This window comes from Argiope bruennichi, chromosome X1 (assembly GCF_947563725.1).
Source record: "Argiope bruennichi chromosome X1, qqArgBrue1.1, whole genome shotgun sequence".
NCBI lineage: Eukaryota > Metazoa > Arthropoda > Arachnida > Araneae > Araneidae > Argiope > Argiope bruennichi.
In genome coordinates this window covers 116,318,379-116,337,745 of record NC_079162.1, presented here as the reverse complement: position 1 = coordinate 116,337,745, position 19,367 = coordinate 116,318,379, and positions in this window count along the sequence as shown.

The following is a 19,367-nucleotide window of genomic DNA, read 5'->3' as shown; positions in this document are numbered from 1 at the left end:
GTTTAAAAATACAAAATTAAATCTCTGTATCAAAATAAGAAAATGAAATCAATGATCAATGAAATCAAATTGCATTGACTTTTAGCTCATCAACTATAATAATAATAATAAAAAAAAATAGTTTGCACGCTGGCTCAATGTTTAACCCGTTAAATAGAGAAAAAAAAGGGGGGGGAATTGGTCCCTATAAATTTTGTTTTCTTTACTACATATAAAGAAAAATGTTTTAGAGATATAAATTTCAAAAAAGATCATAGGAATGAATTTTGTAAATTTTTGAGGCAAATCGTTTCATATACAGGAAACCGCATAAAAAAATGCTGCCCTTCTCTTAAAAAAAATTTTTTTTTGAGAAAATTACGAGAGGCATGTGTACTTATAATGTATCAAACAAATTAATTTCTCATGCATAATATTATTTTTAAATTATAAAGCATTTTGTTGAATATTTGGGGAATTTCAAGCGAAGACAAAATTTAAAAAAAATGTTAAAATATTAACAATAACGTCCATTTCATGTCATCCATAGCATCCATTCATATGAAGAATTTTGTAATCCATTTTCATTATGTTTAAAATTAAACACAAAAGAAAATGTTTTATAGAAATAATAACAATGACGTCCAATACTTCATAATTCAATAAAAAGATCCCCGAGAAGAGGGAAAAAAATAATTACTGTAAAATACTTATTTAATTAAAATAGATTGTTTTGGAATTATAATAAGGGGTCAATATTTTACAACCGGTTTTGAATATGAATACCCAAAATTCATACTTTCGCTCTCATAACACATGATATGATCGATTTGAGGTTCGAAAGAAGTAAGGGGAGGGGAAGTAGCTTGTAGTGATCGTAGCGCCATCTTTTATTCATGTCATTCTAAAGCGCTACCTATCTACTTTCCCTAATACAATCTATGCTAATACTTCTCCCGGGGAATCCCCGTTCTGTGTATACGTGCGCTAAGCAGCGATGTTCCGATAGTTGTTAGTGTAATAAAGAGTTTATTTTTCTAATAGCGATGAAATGCTTTATACTACACTCTACATGAACATCACTACAAGCTCAATAAAATAAATAATTAAATAAAAGAGAGCTCAAAATCATTACAGTAACTGCCTTTTCCAACAGTATGCAAAACAACTTTCGCTAATTATGTCGATAACTTGTCGTTCTTTAAAAAAAGCAAACAAAAACTTTCGGCGAAAATATTATATATTTACACATATATGTGTGGTAAATTAATTCCATGAAAGGGCACGCTGCATTCTTCCGGTACTAGCCAGCACTCAGAGGGCAGAGTTCATCAGAGGAGAGACAGACGTCAGCCGAGAAGGGTGTGACCGGAAATCGAAAAGACATGATCCTCTGAAAAAGGCCGAAACTGGAATTCTTGCATAGAAGAATTCATCTGCAAATGCCCAATGTACGACGCATAGGTGGGAAAGATCCTTTGAACAACATCAACTGTCCATCTTCATGTAATATAAATTCCTTCTTTATCATTGAATTCTCACTTGTAAAAACAATCATAATCATCCTTTGTTAATCAAGAAATAAAACGATTAAACTATTCCAAGTGGACAAATGCATGAAAACCCATCACACCCACATATGCAATAAATTAGATATGGTGGTTAATCTTTGTCTTCCATGATCTGTTTTAAACTATCTGTAAAATTTTGATTTTGATTAGTTGCCAACGATGTTTCATTCTACTTATGGAAAAAAAAAGCGCATTATCATGCACGATAAAAATTACAGATTTATAAAAAAAATTCCAGCTTTATAATAAATTTCCGTGACTTTTCCCGACCTACAGGAATTCCTGGTCGGTTGGCCACTCTGTCAATTTAACTATCAATAATGGTCTCTCCGCAATTTTCCAGTATACTCACTAATGACGGTATCACCTCCCTCAACCCGTAAAATTGTGAACAGTGGGTAATACCGTCAACGCCATAAGTGCTCAGATTTTTATTTTCAGAAAACCGCATGTGAGTTTTGTGCTTCATAGTACGGTGAAGAAAACCAAACATGCAATGTGATTGCCTTTTTTTTTTCCAACTGACTAATTAATCAAAATTTAACACAGAACTGCAGTTTTAATAGCACTGTCACATATCAAATTTCATTTATCTAAGTCATTATATGATTAAATTATCGTGTTTACATGTATGCCAAAAGTACAGAGAACAAATAGTCAACTCTTTGACGGATTTAATTCAAAATTCGATAAGTATTTACCTTTAGATGCTAAATTTGTAAACCGATTTTATTCGTATGACTATTTATTGTCTATCGTGCTCACTTGTACTTGAACAGCCACACCACACACTTCATGTCAATGGATTTCATTCAAAATTTGATAAAATTCTACAAATTTGTTGTAAAGAGCACACAACCAAATTTCAACCTGTCTATCTCAAGATGTTTTTTGAGCTATTGTATTCACAGACTTTTAGATAGACACATTTACAAACAGTGCTTTATGAACTCAGGAAAGTCTGTAATGTTGAGATTTTTCAAAATGTAGAATTGAATTTTTTGACAATTACAATGCATTCTCTTCGATTACTTCGTTATACTAGTAAGTAAAAATGCGCCTGAGCTCATAAATCACTACATATTTGTATGAATTATAATAAATTTTATTGTCAACCAAGGACTATTATGGGAAAACTATTTTTTTCTGAACTTCGAACTGAAATAAACATTGTCAGCTTTCTGTAATCCGAATGGCATATTCTTTAATCTAGCATAATTTCTGATAAAGAAATATTAATTCCAAGTAGCAAATTAAATTAAATTAAATTTTAGAGGGAGATACAAACGTGCATGCTGAATAGTGTAAAGTCTCGATCCAATAACAGGTAGCGTTATGATCAAATTCTTTATTTACAGCTTTATTACATAAAAACAACTCTTTCTAATCTAGGTTAAATGAATGATGCTATTTACAACACGAAAATTAAACAAGAATAGTTCCTCGAACAATTTCGAAGGAAACAACTTTACAAGAACAGCTAACAGGCTGTTGGCGTCTTAGGCTACTCCAGGGGTAGCTCTCGGAATCGACCGAATTTGCTTCGGGTGGAATTTTACTCAGAAGTCCGATTCACACGAAGCTTCTCTCCTCTCTTCTTCCAAAAAATCTCACCTTTTATTTTCCTCTCAGACTCCCTGTTACCCAATCACCGTTCAGAACAACCTGAATCGTCTCTGGTCACCCGTGGGAAATGTCCATAAATAATCTTTTTTATTATTTAATTAATTAAATTAGATCAAATATTGAAAAATATGTATAAATTAAATTAATTACCAAATTTCATGACGTTAGAGCTTTACTGCGCTCGTCTAAACTAGTTCAATTAAATTTAACTTTCCCTAAACTAACAAATTAAAGTATCTATTCCAAATTATGATGTGGAGGTGCTCGTGACCACTTTGTCACATCGCGGAACTCCGAAACATCACGACGTTGCCGTTGCCGTGGGAAATGTCCATTGATGATCCACCCTCCACAATGGGAAAAATGAAGGACATCTGGACATCTGGAGTGTTTGACACTCTCGCCTTTCGAAGACACGATTTATTTCCCTGGGAAACGCACGTGTAGTTCCTTATCTGGATTAGCACTAATTGGCCAGATGACCGTACTTAAAAGGAGGGTCTTCCATTTGGCAATCTGGAGGCACTTAACACTGTGGGAGTTTCGTTGATGAAGAATGGCCCGGAATGTAAATTATTGAGTGTGGGAAAAAGGAATGTCACAGTGGTCACCCAGGAAGAAGCTGAATCATTACAATAGCATTAAATTTATGATTTTGATATGGTAATAAAAGAAAAAAAAAAAAAAACTGGAAGTAAAATTTTACAAATAGAAACAGATACTGAAGGGCGTCATTTTTTTTTTTTTTTTTGCTTTTAATTGGGAAAACTTGTCTATAATTCTTTGATAATATTCTTTTTAATAAATAAGCGAAGCAGTTGGCTCATACTATTACGAAAATAATTCTTGACTATTTTAAAACAGAAAGAATGGTCTGTCTCAACTTGCATTACAGATTCAGCATGGTTTTCCGTTAGATTTGAATTTGGAAAAAATTAAATAAAAAGCAATTTTACTTAAATATTAATTATCATTTATAACTTACTGAATTTAGAATGTTTCTATTAATTTAGAAAAAAAAAATGTAGTATATTAGTCTCATTAATTTAAGTGATCTGACATTATTGAAAATGGAAGTACTGGCCTTGAGCGACGATGACGTTTTTGAGGGGGAGGAATAAAATCCCCTTATTACTGGCAACTCTGATTCAAGTACAAAAGAAAAATCATACTACAGCATCAGAATGTGGCGATTGATAGAAAGGATTACTATTTAAATTTAATCCTTTTCATTGGATAAACAAGATTGATAGATATTCTTTTTATGCTTATGCTGGCAAAGCGTTAAAATTCTGTTTTTATTTTTTTAATTAAACTTCTAAAATTTTGAAATACCCGTTTTTAGTGGGCCTCTAATATCCTAAAAATAACTTCCCGAATTTCATATTCCTAACTTCAATGGTTTATGTTGCGCATTTCTCTCTCAATCAGGTTAAACCTTTATAAGTAAAGGAAGATTTCATTGAGGGGCGGGGATTCTATAAGAGCTTTAACAAAACAAAAACAAAAAAATTGCTGTAAACTTATAGTATCTAAACCCTAAAGTATAAAAATATCGAGAAACTTTTTTTTTTATTTCGTTAAAAATCTTAAAATACCTGAACTAGTAGTTTTTTTTTTTCCCTTGGTAAAAAATTTGGCGATATTGATAGAATAAATAATAATTTTCAAATGTTTGGGATCATTTAAAAAGCACACCATGAAATAAATCACGATAATTGAAAACTTATGGCTTCAAGTTCAAATCTCATCATACTACTAGATTTTACGTGATCGACTAACATAATAAGCCATCGTAATTAATTCATTTCAGTATAGACATTAAAATCAGTCTAATAAGTCGTTCAAGGGATTGCTCCAAAATAACATATTAAAGATAATGATGATCGAATGTGTAATGTACTGAAGAGGCTGCACTGCAAATTTTTTTACTAAAGTTTCTACCACGTTCGATATATCTCTTTGGCGCATCAAATTCATTCTGTTAAATTTTTGTTTTCCGTTGATTGGACCAATCTGCGTATTCTTCTTTAACAAAACAAAAAACGTACTTAGGAATAATTTAAATAAATTCTTCAATATCTCAAACATTTAAAATTTGTTTAGTGTTTGAGTTTTTTTGTTGTTTTTTTTAATTTCAAACGTTTTTCGAGCAGCAACAAATATGTCGCCGTACATATTTCGTACTGCCCCTTCCAGATAACAATTCCAGTATTTCAAAAAATGGCAGTATACATTGTTGAAGGAAGAAGCAAAAAAAAAAAAAAAAGTCTCATGAACGTTAACGTAATGTATGTTGGCACCCCTGGATCTGTTTCACCCTGAATTCCTAGTCTGAATTCTTCTCTTCTCTTGGTTTTCTTTCTTGATACATCTGATAAAAAATCCTTTACGACTATGATTTAAATTATTATATTCAACATGAAGGGAAACAAAATGAATAAAATGCTGCCTTTGCACTTCTCGAGAAAAGTAAGCACTTTTTAAGGACCTTTTTTCAAAATTTAGCACTTTTAAGAAACTTAAAAATAGGTTTCAAATTTAAGCACTTTTCATGGCGCTACGCACCCAATCCTAAGTTAAACAATTACAAAAACAAAATCTACAAATTTCATATAAAAAATAATGCATAAATTATATTGGATTTTTAAACATTGAAATGTTTAAGCATCAAGAGTCTTTTTACTTAAATTAAGGACTTAAAGAAATTCTACAACAGCAGTGGAGGAAATAAATAATTGCCCACAAAAATGAGTCAATAATATTTCTGGTAAGAGATTTTAAGCAGAATATTCATTAGTTTTTAAAAGTATTATTTATTTGAATTCAAAGCCCATAAAAAAATACTGTTGAAAGATGCACACAATCTTACATCAAGTGATCTACACAATCTTGCAAGTGATATATACATATTTATCACGAGGACATCAGATGAATTATCTTGACATAAAAATTCTCATGAAAATTAGATACACAGAGAAAAATTCAAATTCCACTATGAAACCAAACAACATATCAAATAAAATCTGTGCAGCACTTACAAATAAATAAAAAATAATGATTGAACAACAAAATGGGTAAATACAAAGAAACATACATGAATAAATTTTTAAAATAAAAATGTCCTGATTGCAAGATATGTAAATTAAACAACAATGAAACATTCTTGTTTACATAGTGTTTGATGCATTTAAAATTAAACATTGTTAATTAATCGATCTGTTCATGATGAATCTGAGAAAATTTTGTACACAAATTCTTGAGATATTACATAAATTAAGAAAGATATTCTTTAGTGCCCATAAAGTTTAAACGCTCAGTGACTCTGTTATCAGTAGTCATATTATAAAAAAATGCTTTGTTTCAGTAAAAAATATTATTATATTAATTGCAGATTAATTCTTTCCACCTTAATTTAAAGCATAAATTCTACGAGAGGTAACAGAAAATCAGAAAGATACATATTACGTTATGACTGAAGGCCTTTATAATATTATGAGTGAATTATATGACTATCAAAATTTGAAGCTTTAAAATATTTTGATGAAGAATCTATTAAAGTTGGAATTGCGTAAAATATTTAATTATTAAAATTTAAACGAACGTTAAGATTGGCGAACCGGCTGGTCGCCAAAGGCGGCTAGTGTTCAATAAACTCAAGTGTGAGTGAATAAATATCACAGTGATGCGTCCACAGATTGAATGCTGCTATCCCCGCCAGATATATGTATCTTTCATACAATTACAGAAGTCTAGCGCATGCTCAATTGAGAAATCTTACGGAAAAAGAACAACTGTCTCAAAAATCAAAATTGGAAGTTCCAATTTGTACATAACAATCTATACAGAAAAAGGAGAAGAGAGTTACAGAATCATGAATGGTATTGTTTCGTGATTGGAAACTATGACTATGATCTTTTATTCTTCCAATCTTTAATATCGGCATTTTTTAGATGAGAAAGAAATAATTAAGAAACTTAAAATTCCCTGTATTTCCCCAGTTTTTATAAAAATATTCAACTTCCTCGGCATTTTCCCGGTTTTTTTAGTCGATTTTTAAATTCCTTGTTGTTCCTGGTTTTCCAGGTTTTCCTGGTAGCGTAGCAACCCTGGTGTATACTCCATTATTTTACTTCGAATTTTGTGTATACCACAAGAAAATTATAATGGAAGCAATTATGAAACCAGCACAGAACATTTAATGCAAGCTACTGACATATTTTGACTATCTTTGACAAAATTTAATTTGTTATTTACCACTAAATATTCAAAATATTTTAGAAATTTCTCTAGTCAAATACAAAATCACAGTCTGAAATAAAAAAAAAAAACATATTAAAATATATTTGATTAACATCAAAGTAATAAATTACAATGCGTAATATCAAGAGTCACCTCAGTGACTATCAAATGAATGAAGTTATGATACTTTTATGCACAGAGGAATAAATGACTGGTACAAACTTTCCAGTACAAAGAGTATTTAATCTGCAAATTGTTTTTAGATTAATGAGACTTCTCCACTGTTGTAATATAAATTCTAATATTCAGTAATGAAATGAATAAATATTAAAATGCAATAAAAAGAAGAGGAAGTAGAATGAAAGCAATTTTACTACATTAAAAAATCTTAAAACTTTAAAAATATACTGAAGGTATTTCCCTCAGAGAGAGCAAACAGTATGGTACAACTGGTTAGACAGGGCTGTTACATATATTTCAAATATACAAAGTGCATCCATACACCATGTAACTTGAGGCAGTAAAATTCTTCTGATGTAGGAGCATCAAAATCATGAAGTTCCATCATGATCAGTCTCGCATTCACCAGCCCCTCCTGGTGTCAAATCCCCTATAAGAATGGTACATTCTAGTGCTTTTCCAGTCAATTTATTTTCTTCTTCTAACCAGACGAGATTTTTCTTCAAATGGTGAATGTGCAATTGGGAACACAATTCTAACTTATAAAGAAAAAAGGAAAAAAAAGATATTTAGCGCTGAAGGAAATGCCAAAATAAGACTTGTATTTCTCACTTACATTTTTATAAGGAGATTTCCATAGGGTATTTATTTACTTAAGAAGAAATACCAAATAAAAAAGACCAATTTGCATTCATTCTCACATCATCAAATTAAAACCAGAACATTTTTGAGCATCATAAGGGGAATCCATTAAAGGTGCAATATTTAAATCATCTCATTAATATATATCTCATTGGCAATTCAATTATTAAAACTACAAAACAAAATATTAAGTGCATATTAAATAACCAAAAAAAATGGTCTCAGAAGTTTGACAAGATAAATATTTTGATATATATTAGAGCAACACTCAAAAATTTCATTTCAAGAGAGTGAATTGAAAGAGAAAAAGTAGCCTTACATTTCCTACACAATATTCAAAATAAACAAAAAAAAAAGCAGAAAATTTCCAATCATCATAAAGAATAAATGGAAATAAGAAATATATTACAAGTTGTAGTTAAAAAGTCATGAGTAAGATTCAGTGCCATATCAATTTAGAATTCATTTCAACAATTATGACACAGCATTTCAAATCATAGCAGAATAAAATTTTCATGATCAGTAGAAATGGGTTGCACACAAACAAATGGAAAATTCCCAAATATTTCTCTACTTTTGTGAAGATGGTAGATAGCATAATTTTATCTTATTATTATTAAGATATTTAGCTTTGTTCAATAAAAATAACAAAATCTTAAATAGCTTTTAGATATGAAATTTTGATTTAAAAATTTATTTTGCATGATGAGTACTTGCAAAGATTTAAAAACAAACTGGAGTGATTGGTTATGAATATAATGTAGATTTATATCATATTTAACAATAAAGAATATTATATAAAGTAAATTCCTGTAATTCTAAAGTTTTCTTGTTGTAGTATATTTACTTTCTTAGTACTTTAATTCTAACACAATTTATTCTAAAATATAAAATGTTCATACATATTAATCATTTCATGCTGAATAATCTTTCCCCATTGAATATGACAATTATCACTTATGAAAGTTTCTTAAAATAGAAACATGTTTAAATGTGAAAAGTAGAAAATTATTTCTGTTCAGAAGCATTCTAACAGTGTACAAACATATTTTTAACATTTACACCTAAGGAATATATACCCATATAAAGTTACATAGAAAATAAGACCTCATTCACTGAAGAAAGTGTAAGAGAAGGCTGCTAGTATTAATTTACATCTTTATATGGATATGACCACACACAATTTATTTAAATAAAAAGAAACTATTAATCTTCATTCTGTCTCTCATCAAAAATAAATACTAGAATTTTATTAATGTCATAAGAGAATCCATAAAAGGTACAATATTTGAATTTGCATCTCATTAAAAATAGATTTATTTCTTAGGCAATTCTATTTAAAATTACTAAACAAAATATTAAGCTTATAATAAATACGAAGAAATAGAAGTTATCAAACATTTCTCAAAAAAACTTTTTTAATACATCTTGAAAAAAAATCAAAGAATTTATGAAAGTGAAATAATTTATGTGTATTATATGAAATAAGAAAGAATGATGTATGTGTATTATATTAAATAAGAATAATGAAGTACAATCATTAACAAACATTACAACAAGAGAAAAATGTATATAATTCAAAATACTTTCAAGAAAAAGTCAATAGAAAAATTAGATTTATAATTTCTAACCAATATTCAAACTGTACAAACAAAAATAAAGAAAATTTTCAATTGTGAAAAAGAATAATTTGAAATAACAAATGAATTAAATGGTGTAGTAAAAACAATCATCAGTATAGTTCAGTATCATCTCAAATATTTGAAATTCATTTCAACAATTAAGATGCACACTTCAATGCATACCAGAAAAAAAATATTCATGGTAAGAAGAAAAAGATTACATCCTAACAAAAGAAAAGTTTCCAAATATTTCTATTTTTGTGATAACGAAGAGTGTATTTCTTTCTTATTTTTTTTACTAATCAGCTATAAAATTAAATTTTAATTCAAATAGATACAGAAGTTTAGCTTTGCTCAATACAATTTTATAATAAAATTTTGATTTCGATAATTATTTTACATTATGAGTAATTAAAAAAAAAATCTTTAACTCAAACTGATATGAACATAACGGAGAATTATATATTATATATGAAGAATCTTATCGCCATTATGTTTATGAAAAAAAAAATGGAGATATAATTCTCCAATTCCTTAATAATTATTCAATTACAAAGAAAATTACACACCACACCCTCTAAAATTTTCTCATCCAGTAGATTTATTTCATTACTATTTAATTCGGATATTACTCATAAGACATGTTCATAAAACTGAAATTGACAATGAGTTCTTACACGAGTTTTTTTTTTTTTTTTCTCCCTTCTCCTCCATCTTCTTCTTATTTTTCAATAAAACCATGTTTAAAAGTGAAAAGTAGAAATTTATTTCTGTTCAGAACTATGTTAATAGAAACATATTTTTAAATTTTACACTAAAAAAAATATTCCCAGTAAAAATTTATATACAGTATTTTAAAACATGGAAGTACTGAGTATCTAATGCCGGCATTAATCTTTAACATTTCACACAAAATATAACTTATTACTTACCACTACTTAACATTAAAAATATGTCAGAAATTTCTTGAATTGAATCCAAAGCACAGCATGAAATAGAAACATATAATTTAGTATTATAAATATTAGAGGGCATAATTATAAAGAAAAATGACATGAGTCACTTCAGCAAGTATTATACATATATATTTGATACTATGACACTTTTATACACAGTGTAATAAATCCCTACATCATACTAAATGAGTACTCTATGTGCATATGGTTTTAAGATAAAAAAGACTTTCAACAATGTAATCTGAACTCCAATAATAAATAATGCCACAAAAAGTGTTTAATGCAATAAAAAGAGAAGCACAATGAAAGCAATCCTATTTCATTCAAAATTTTGTAGAATTTTTAAACTGATTTCCAAATGCATTGAAGACATCTCTCGCAAAGCAAGCAAACAGTATGGTCAAATGGTTAATAGAAAGCACATACACATAATGCAAATACATACAACTCATTCATATACCATACAATTCCATGTAGTGAAAAATTCCTGATGCAGGAGCAACAAAGTCATAAATGTTCCATCATGATAATTTAATCTCATCATCTATCAAATTACCTGTTAAGATGGAACATTCCAGTGCATTCCCAAATAATTAATTTCACACATCAAACCTAAAAAGTTTTTTCTTCAAATGAAGAATTTGTAGAAGGGAAACAATTCTAAAGTTACACAGAAAATAAGATCTAATTCACTGAAAAAGGTGTAAAAGAAAGCTGCTAATATTAATTTACTTCTTTATATGAATATTTCCACAAGGAACTTACTTAAATAAAAACAAACTATAAATCTTCATTCTGTCTCTCATCATGAAATAAACACTAGAACTTCTTTAACATCATAAGGAATACATAAAAAGGTACAATATTTTAATATGCATCTCATTAAAAGTAGATTTAGTAGAAAATAATAATATTGAAATTAAAAAAAAATATTAAGTGCATGCTAAAAGAAAACATAGAAGACATTTGAAATTTTGCAGGATAACTATTTTTAATGAATAAAAATCAAAAATTTCATTTGAAATGAGATCAAATGAAATAATAAATGTGTATATAGATGTTTTAGATGAATCAATTAATAAAGTTTCAATAGAATTGATATTGTTTTTATCATTATTTTTAGAAGTTTGCTCTGAACCAGATTTTAAATTATTCTTACTTGCTGCCATACTTTTATTTTCATTGCTTTTTTTTTCTTCATGTATTCTCTTAGATTTTACGTTCAATAGAGTTACAATAGTTGTATCCTTTATTAGCAACTCTTAAGATGGTGAATTGTTTGATGAATCAGTTGATGTAGAAATATTGTCCTTATCACTATTTTTAGAAGCTGGTTCTGAATTGGATATTAAAATGAGCTTCGCTGCTACTTTACTTTTATTTCCACTGCCTTTTTTTCTATATATTCTCTTTGAATTGAGAATTTGAGTTTGAGTTTCAATAGTTATATTGTTGAATAGCAGCCCTACTGTAGCCTTAGCTAATTCTTTGCTTTGAGATGGTGAATTTTTTGAAGAATCAAATGATGAAGTCTTAGAAGGAGTGATATTGTCCATTTCATTATTTTTAGAAGCTTCTTCAGAATCAACTATTAAGCTCTTCTTGGCTGATACCTTAACTTTATTTTGACCACTTTTTCTTCTGCATATTTTCATAGATTTTATATTTAATGTAGTTACAGTAGGTGTATCTTTGATTACTGGCTCTTCAGAATTCTTAGAAAATTGCTTACTTTGTGATAGTGAATTTTTTGAAAAATCAATTGAAGAAATCTCAAGAGAAAAACTGTCCATGCCATTACTTTTAGGAGATTGTTCTGAATCAGACATTAAATAATTCTTAGTTGATGCCTTGATTACTTTTATCATTACTTTTTTCTCTATATATTTTCTTTGAATTTATATCTAATCGAATTACAGTATCTGTACCTTTTATTAGTGAATCATCAGAATTCTCAGGAAACTTCTTGCTTTGGGATGTTAAATTTCTTAATGAATCAATAGATGAAGTTTCAGAAGAAGTGATACTGACTTCATCACTGTTTTTAGAAGATTGTTCCAAATCAGATATTAAATTATTCTTCACTGATACTTTACCTTTTTTCTTATACATTTTCTTGGTATCTATTGAGGTTAAAACTTTTGTCTCTTTTATTAACAACTCATTAGTTTCCTTAGCAAACTCTTTATTTTGAGGAGGAGATATTTTTAATAAAGTGTTAATAGTAGTGGCACAGTCTTTATCATTCTTTTTAGAAGTTGGTTCTTGGTCAGATAATGAACTGTTCTCAGTTGTTGCCATCCTTTTATTTTCACAACCTCTTTTCTTAGTTATTCTCTTTGTATCTTCACTTACTGCAGTTACAGATTTTACGTGTATTTTTAACAGTTTTTCTGTCTCTTTGGCACACCCCTTAATTTGAGATTCAAAGTTCTTTGTAGATTTTAATTGTTCATCAGAAATCCTCTGAAAATCAATATTTATTCTATTATCAGAATTCATTTCTTGGTTGGGTAAGTTTTTTCTTTACAATCTTAGAAGCCATTGAATCCAATTTTATTTTTTCATGTCTAACCATATCAATTTTAACCTTTCTTTTAGTAGTTTCCTTCAACTTCAGTTCTGAAACAGATTTAACAATATTATTTGTAGATTTATTTACAATATTATTTGTAGAACAGCTCAGCTCCAGGTAATTGCACTGTTTTTTCAATTGTCAATTCAGAAGGATCTGCATTTACAATACTTAATTTTGTAACTTTCTTGCTTGGAACATATTCAGCACTTAATGTTATTCTCATTTAACTCAGTTACTCCACTTTCTTGATCATCTGAACTTTTCTGGACTGCACTGGAAGAATACACATTTTTACTTTCTTTATCTTTACATGCTCTTTTCCTTTTCCCTTTAACAAAGTTGGATCTAACTTGACTACAGTTCAGTTTTCATCAATTACAATAATTTTATTGCTATCAACTAATATTCCTCCTGATTCAGATTGAACCAATATAGATGATGTTTTGCATGCAGAATTCTTTATATTATCTTCAGATGTTCTATCATTACATGAATTAGTTTTCTGGACCTTCTTTTTACAAAACCAGAATTTGAGCTTGCATCTTTCCCAAGAGAGATTTTTAATTTTTGCTTCTGTTTAGTAACTGATTTATGAATAGGTTTGCGAATTTTATTACTATCTTCACATTCTCCTGTGGTAGTCATAGAATTACTTGTTGCATCACCTAGTTTTTCATTTATAACTCCTCTTGCCCTTAAATTAAAAGATTGTGTTGGTGTAGGTGAATATTTCTCAGGAATGATGTTTTGTTGATCAGAAACATGTTTATTTTTCTTAATAGGAGATTTTATATTTATAGGATTAGTTAATTTCTTTTCATAGGATAATTCACTATGGTTCAGAGACTTCTGCACTGATTCAAGACAATCTTGTCTATTAAGAAGAACCATTCACTTCTTTTTTTTTAATTGAAGGAAAGAAGTTGGATTTTTCCAACTTCTTTCCCTTACCCTTATAAACAGTTTGCATTCGAGAATATAAATAACGGCTGTTGGGAAAGCCAGGAAAGTGTGTATGGCATGTAGAAATCCATATTAAAAATATGCTGCATTCTTGGAAAGTAAAACTTCCTTTTATTTATTATTGTCACTTATAAAATCAATTTTTGGAGTAAGAGAGAAAGAAATTCGTCCTAACATCCACGAGAGCCTATCTGTTTCATATGAGTGATAGTATCGTTTACTCAATAATAACTGAAATCTCTGGTAAGATTTTTTTCCATCAACTTTTTGGAGAATTAAGGTCAAGAATATATTTAGAATTAATTTCTCACTCAACCTTAATGTAAGACTTTTATTATAATCTTCATCTTTTGAGAAATACAATTATGGTTTTGTATAATGAAATAATCCAGTCATAACTCATATTACATTATATTTGCTTCACAATGGATATAGTTCCTTCCGCTTTCTTTAAAAATTGATGCCTTCATTAATGAGTATATTTCCGTCTGTTCTTATTTTTTCTATTGTTATATCTGACTTAAATGCTTAAAAAAACTGGCAATAGCATATATTATATAATGTATATTATCGTGTGTTATATCGCATTTGTTACTTTTAAATTCTCTTATTTTACTGTGAACTATTTAACTCGCTTTTTTTTTTTTTTACTGATACGGTAATTATATCTGAATGAAAGGTCCATTTTTTGCTTTTTATCATTAACTTTCTCTTTATTTCCAGACAGAGGAAACAAACAAGCTTTTGCTTCGTGTTACTCAAGCAAGCTACGCAATGCAGTTTGTTACTTTGCAGTTTGCCTAAATTTTCTATGTTTATGATTCTCATTTACCTTCAGATTCGAATTCGAGACCATTTAATTTTGCAATCGGCGTCTTACCCAATGAGCCAACAAGCGTTCGGCGAATGAGCTTCGATTATGGTTGATTAGTTTAATCTTTATTGATAATTAATACTTTGAAATTAATTTACGAATTTATGAAATTTATACCAGAAATTCACTTATATAAATATTTAGATAGTTATCGAAATAATTTCTTATTCATTGTAAAAAAGATATTCTTTTTTCTAGCAAAATTCTTTTAACTATAATTATCGAATATTACATTCATCAATTTATCAAGATAAAAATGATAATTTGATTATCATTTCTAAATATTGAAGCACAGTAAAATGATGATAATCAGGAATTACAAAATTTGAATTTTTGTACTTGTATAATCAGAGGCGGCGGCAGAAGTTTGCGTATGGTAGGGGGGGGAGAGATATCCGACAGGGGGCAAGAACAATTTCTCTAATTTGGCTTTAAAATAACTTACAATAACTAATTTTAAATTTAATTAAAGAAAACTACGGCTTATTTGGCTTCTTTTTTTTAATTCAGATACTGGCCTTTTCTTTTATTGTTAAAAATTTACAAGGATATTAGTAAAAAAAATGTTCTCAGTTTCTTTTACTGACCATCAAAAGATTGCCAATATCGGAATCTATCTTTTATGAGACTTTGGAGATTTAATTTCACTCAGATCTAATTTTAAAAAAAATATGTTTAAATTTCATTCTAGATTGTTGTATATAGATAGAAACACAGATTGTACCAAAATGATGTATCATGCTAAATAAACAAATACATGCTCTTATCATGGAAACTATATCACAATGAATGTTGAAACTAAATTCAAAAAGCTTTGTAAAATAAACTTTTTTAGAAATCCAGAACAATAAATCAAAAAAATATTCGATATTTTCTCCAAAAATCGATCTTATTTAAAATATTTTTTTTAAATAAGGATACAACAGCTAGGAGGAATGCAGATGTATTTCGATTCCGAGTTGAATAAGTGCGAGTGCTCAACAAAAATTTACTATACTTTTGACACGAGCAATATAGAATGCGGGAAAGTTACAATGATGTTGTTGATTCTTAAGACGTTTGGAAAAAATATGTTGTAAATATATGCACAAACTTAATATTTTACGTACGATACGAAAAATGTTTTTGTGAAAATCGGACTATTTATGCATTAGATTCCCCACGTATTTAATTTTAAGTGTATATTTAGGCTTTAAAAACCAATGCATTTTATTAAGAAGCAATTAGATCTTGAATATAAACTCCCTATCTTCACTTTTAGACAAGCGTTCTAATTTTTTCCCTCGAAGCTATTGCAAGCTAATATTCCTCCCCCAAAATGAGTTTTATCCCTTCAGTTGCGTGCAATGGGTTTTCTTAACCCCCTCCGGTATACAATAACAAATATGACTGCGCATCGAATTACTAAATCTTTAATTTAAAATCTCTAATTAAGTGAAAGTATTAAGTAATTTAAATAGCATAAATCACTTAAAAACGCAAAATTACCTCAAATGCACTTAGATTATTCTATGGCATATATTAATAATTGTCCCCCAAAAAAACCTGCCATCTAATTAGGAAAGTAAGCAAATTTGTATGTCAGGGGGTTAATGTTTATATATGAATATTCTATGAAAAACTATTTTAATCTTCTTTTTATCAAAACATCGTCATCCAAAGTCTATTAAAAATTTAGAAGCACCTAAAATTATATACGTAGTTTTTGCCGCAAAGAGTAATCGAAAGAAAAAATAAAAAGGGGAATAAAAAAAGATACATCCCTTGATTAAATAGTTATAATAATGAATGTAGAATCTGAAAATTTTAGGTAGTAATATATTTAACAAATTTAGTGCATACGTGGATAAATTATTTTCATGTAGTTGAAAAGCTATCATACCACATACTTTTTTTGTCGTCTAATTGCAATCGGTAATATTTCTTTAGTGTAATAATTGCTGCCTGATAATTTGATAATTTAGGTTGTAAAAAAAAAAGAGGATATTTTACCGTTAAATAAATTTAAGTTATAATTACAAAGTTTACTTATCCAAGTAATTTATACTGAAATCACATATTTTGGCTACAGCAAATTAATCCTTAGAATGCATATTGTGCAAGAGTGTCGAGAGAAAAGGATGTTTTAATAAATTTATTTTAACCATTAATTAGATTTTAATCATACCATTCTCATAGTGAAATAAATAAAATAAACTTAGAAGGTTTGTTACAGAGGAAGTAACAATTAGATGAATAAAATAACGATTAATTTTGGAACTTGAATTTTAATGATGAATTAGGGAAAAAAACCTCTATCGCCCTATGCATCAATAATATAAAAGCTTCAATTTCCCTAATGATTCCACTGACAGGTAATCGAAGCACTCGAGGAAAACAAATTTTTTTTTTCCATAACCTATGATAACATCTTAGTCAAAAGGCAAAGATCAGTCAGCAAAAATGACATCTTATTCACTTGTCAGATTATTGATTGTTTTTCTAAATATAGTACAAATTATAAACTGAATGAACGACATTTAAATCAGATGTCTGAAAATTTGCGGACTTAACGTCGTCGACATCCATCGCATAGAGTTCTTAGTCAACCGCAGTGCCGGTTTTCCGCACAGATGCTGGAGGCGGTCGCCTCGTGCGTTGATAGCTGCAGGGGGCCTCAAAATCTATTTCGACACATATCATAGTGCTAAACTGTCATTTTTTTTTTTTAATTTGGCATCTTCCCTTCGATTTGGTTTACAGAATTTTCTCCCTTTACTTCAAAACAAATGAATGTATAAAAATAGCCAAATGAAATGTTGGAAGGAATAAATAATAATGGCAATACGGAGTTTTAAAAAAATCAAAAGCTGTGATATTTAGGGAGTTTCTAAGATATATGACGGGAAAAAAACCCGTTATTATTAAATCAACATCCTATAGTTAAAACCATAAGAAAAAAAATTTGACTAGTCACCCAGTCTCAACCACCTGTTAGATTTCTCCAAATTCTATTTCGCAGGAAACTCATGCTCTCTTGGTAAATCATCAATGATCGCCTGTCCGCCTTACCAACCCATTTTGAGAGCTACCGCAAAATAAAACTGTAATACAGCCCCCACCTTTAACATCTAGACAGATTATGTCAGTTTTATTCGCCAAATAAATACGCCTCTTTGCATGCATACCTAATCAGTCATTACTCTATATGTTTATTATGCAAAAATTAATTATTAAAATATTATTTCATTTGTCTTGATAAAATGCAGATGATCAAAGAATTGAAATGGCTAAATTATTACTTTTAATTGAAGAGTGAACACTTGGTCACCGAAGACGGTTAGTATCTTTTACGCTAAATGCATAAACAGATATCTATGTCTTTTGCTTATTGAATGAAAAGGATTAGTTTTGAATAGTAATCATTTACATCCATGAAAGAATTCTGATGCCTATAGTGCGATTTTTCTTTTCTGTTTGAATAAAAGTTGCCATTAATGAGGAGATTTTATTTTTTCCCCCTCAAAATTGCCATTGTCACTTAAGGCGAGTACTTCCATTTATAATAATGTCAGATCACTTAATGAGAAAAATATCACATTTTTTTTTCTAAATGAATGGAAACATTCTTAATTTAATATGTCATAAATGATAATTAAATATCTGAATAAAAATTCTTTTATTGCTTTTCGTTTAGTTTTCCCCAAATTGAAATCTAATGGAGAGTCATTCAGAATGTGTATTCCAAGTTAAGAGACACCGTTTTTTCTGTTCTAAAATAATCAAGAACTATTTTCGTAATAGCATGAGTCAAATGCCTCGCTTATTTATTAAAAAGTATATTATCAAAGAATTATAGACACGTTTTCCTAATTAAGAGCAAAAAATGAATAAATAAATAACATTTTTATATTTTGATGCCTTTCAGTATCTGTTTCTATGTATGTAAAATGTTATTTTCAGGTTTTTTTTTTTTTTTTTTTTTTTGTTACCTTTATTCCATATCAGAAATATAAATTTAATGCTACTTAATATGCATATTTGTACCTCCCTCTAAAATTTAATTTAATTTTGTTTGTTATTTGGAATTAATATTTCTTTATCAAAAATATACTAGATTATAGAATATGCCATTCGGGTTAAAGAAAGCTAGAT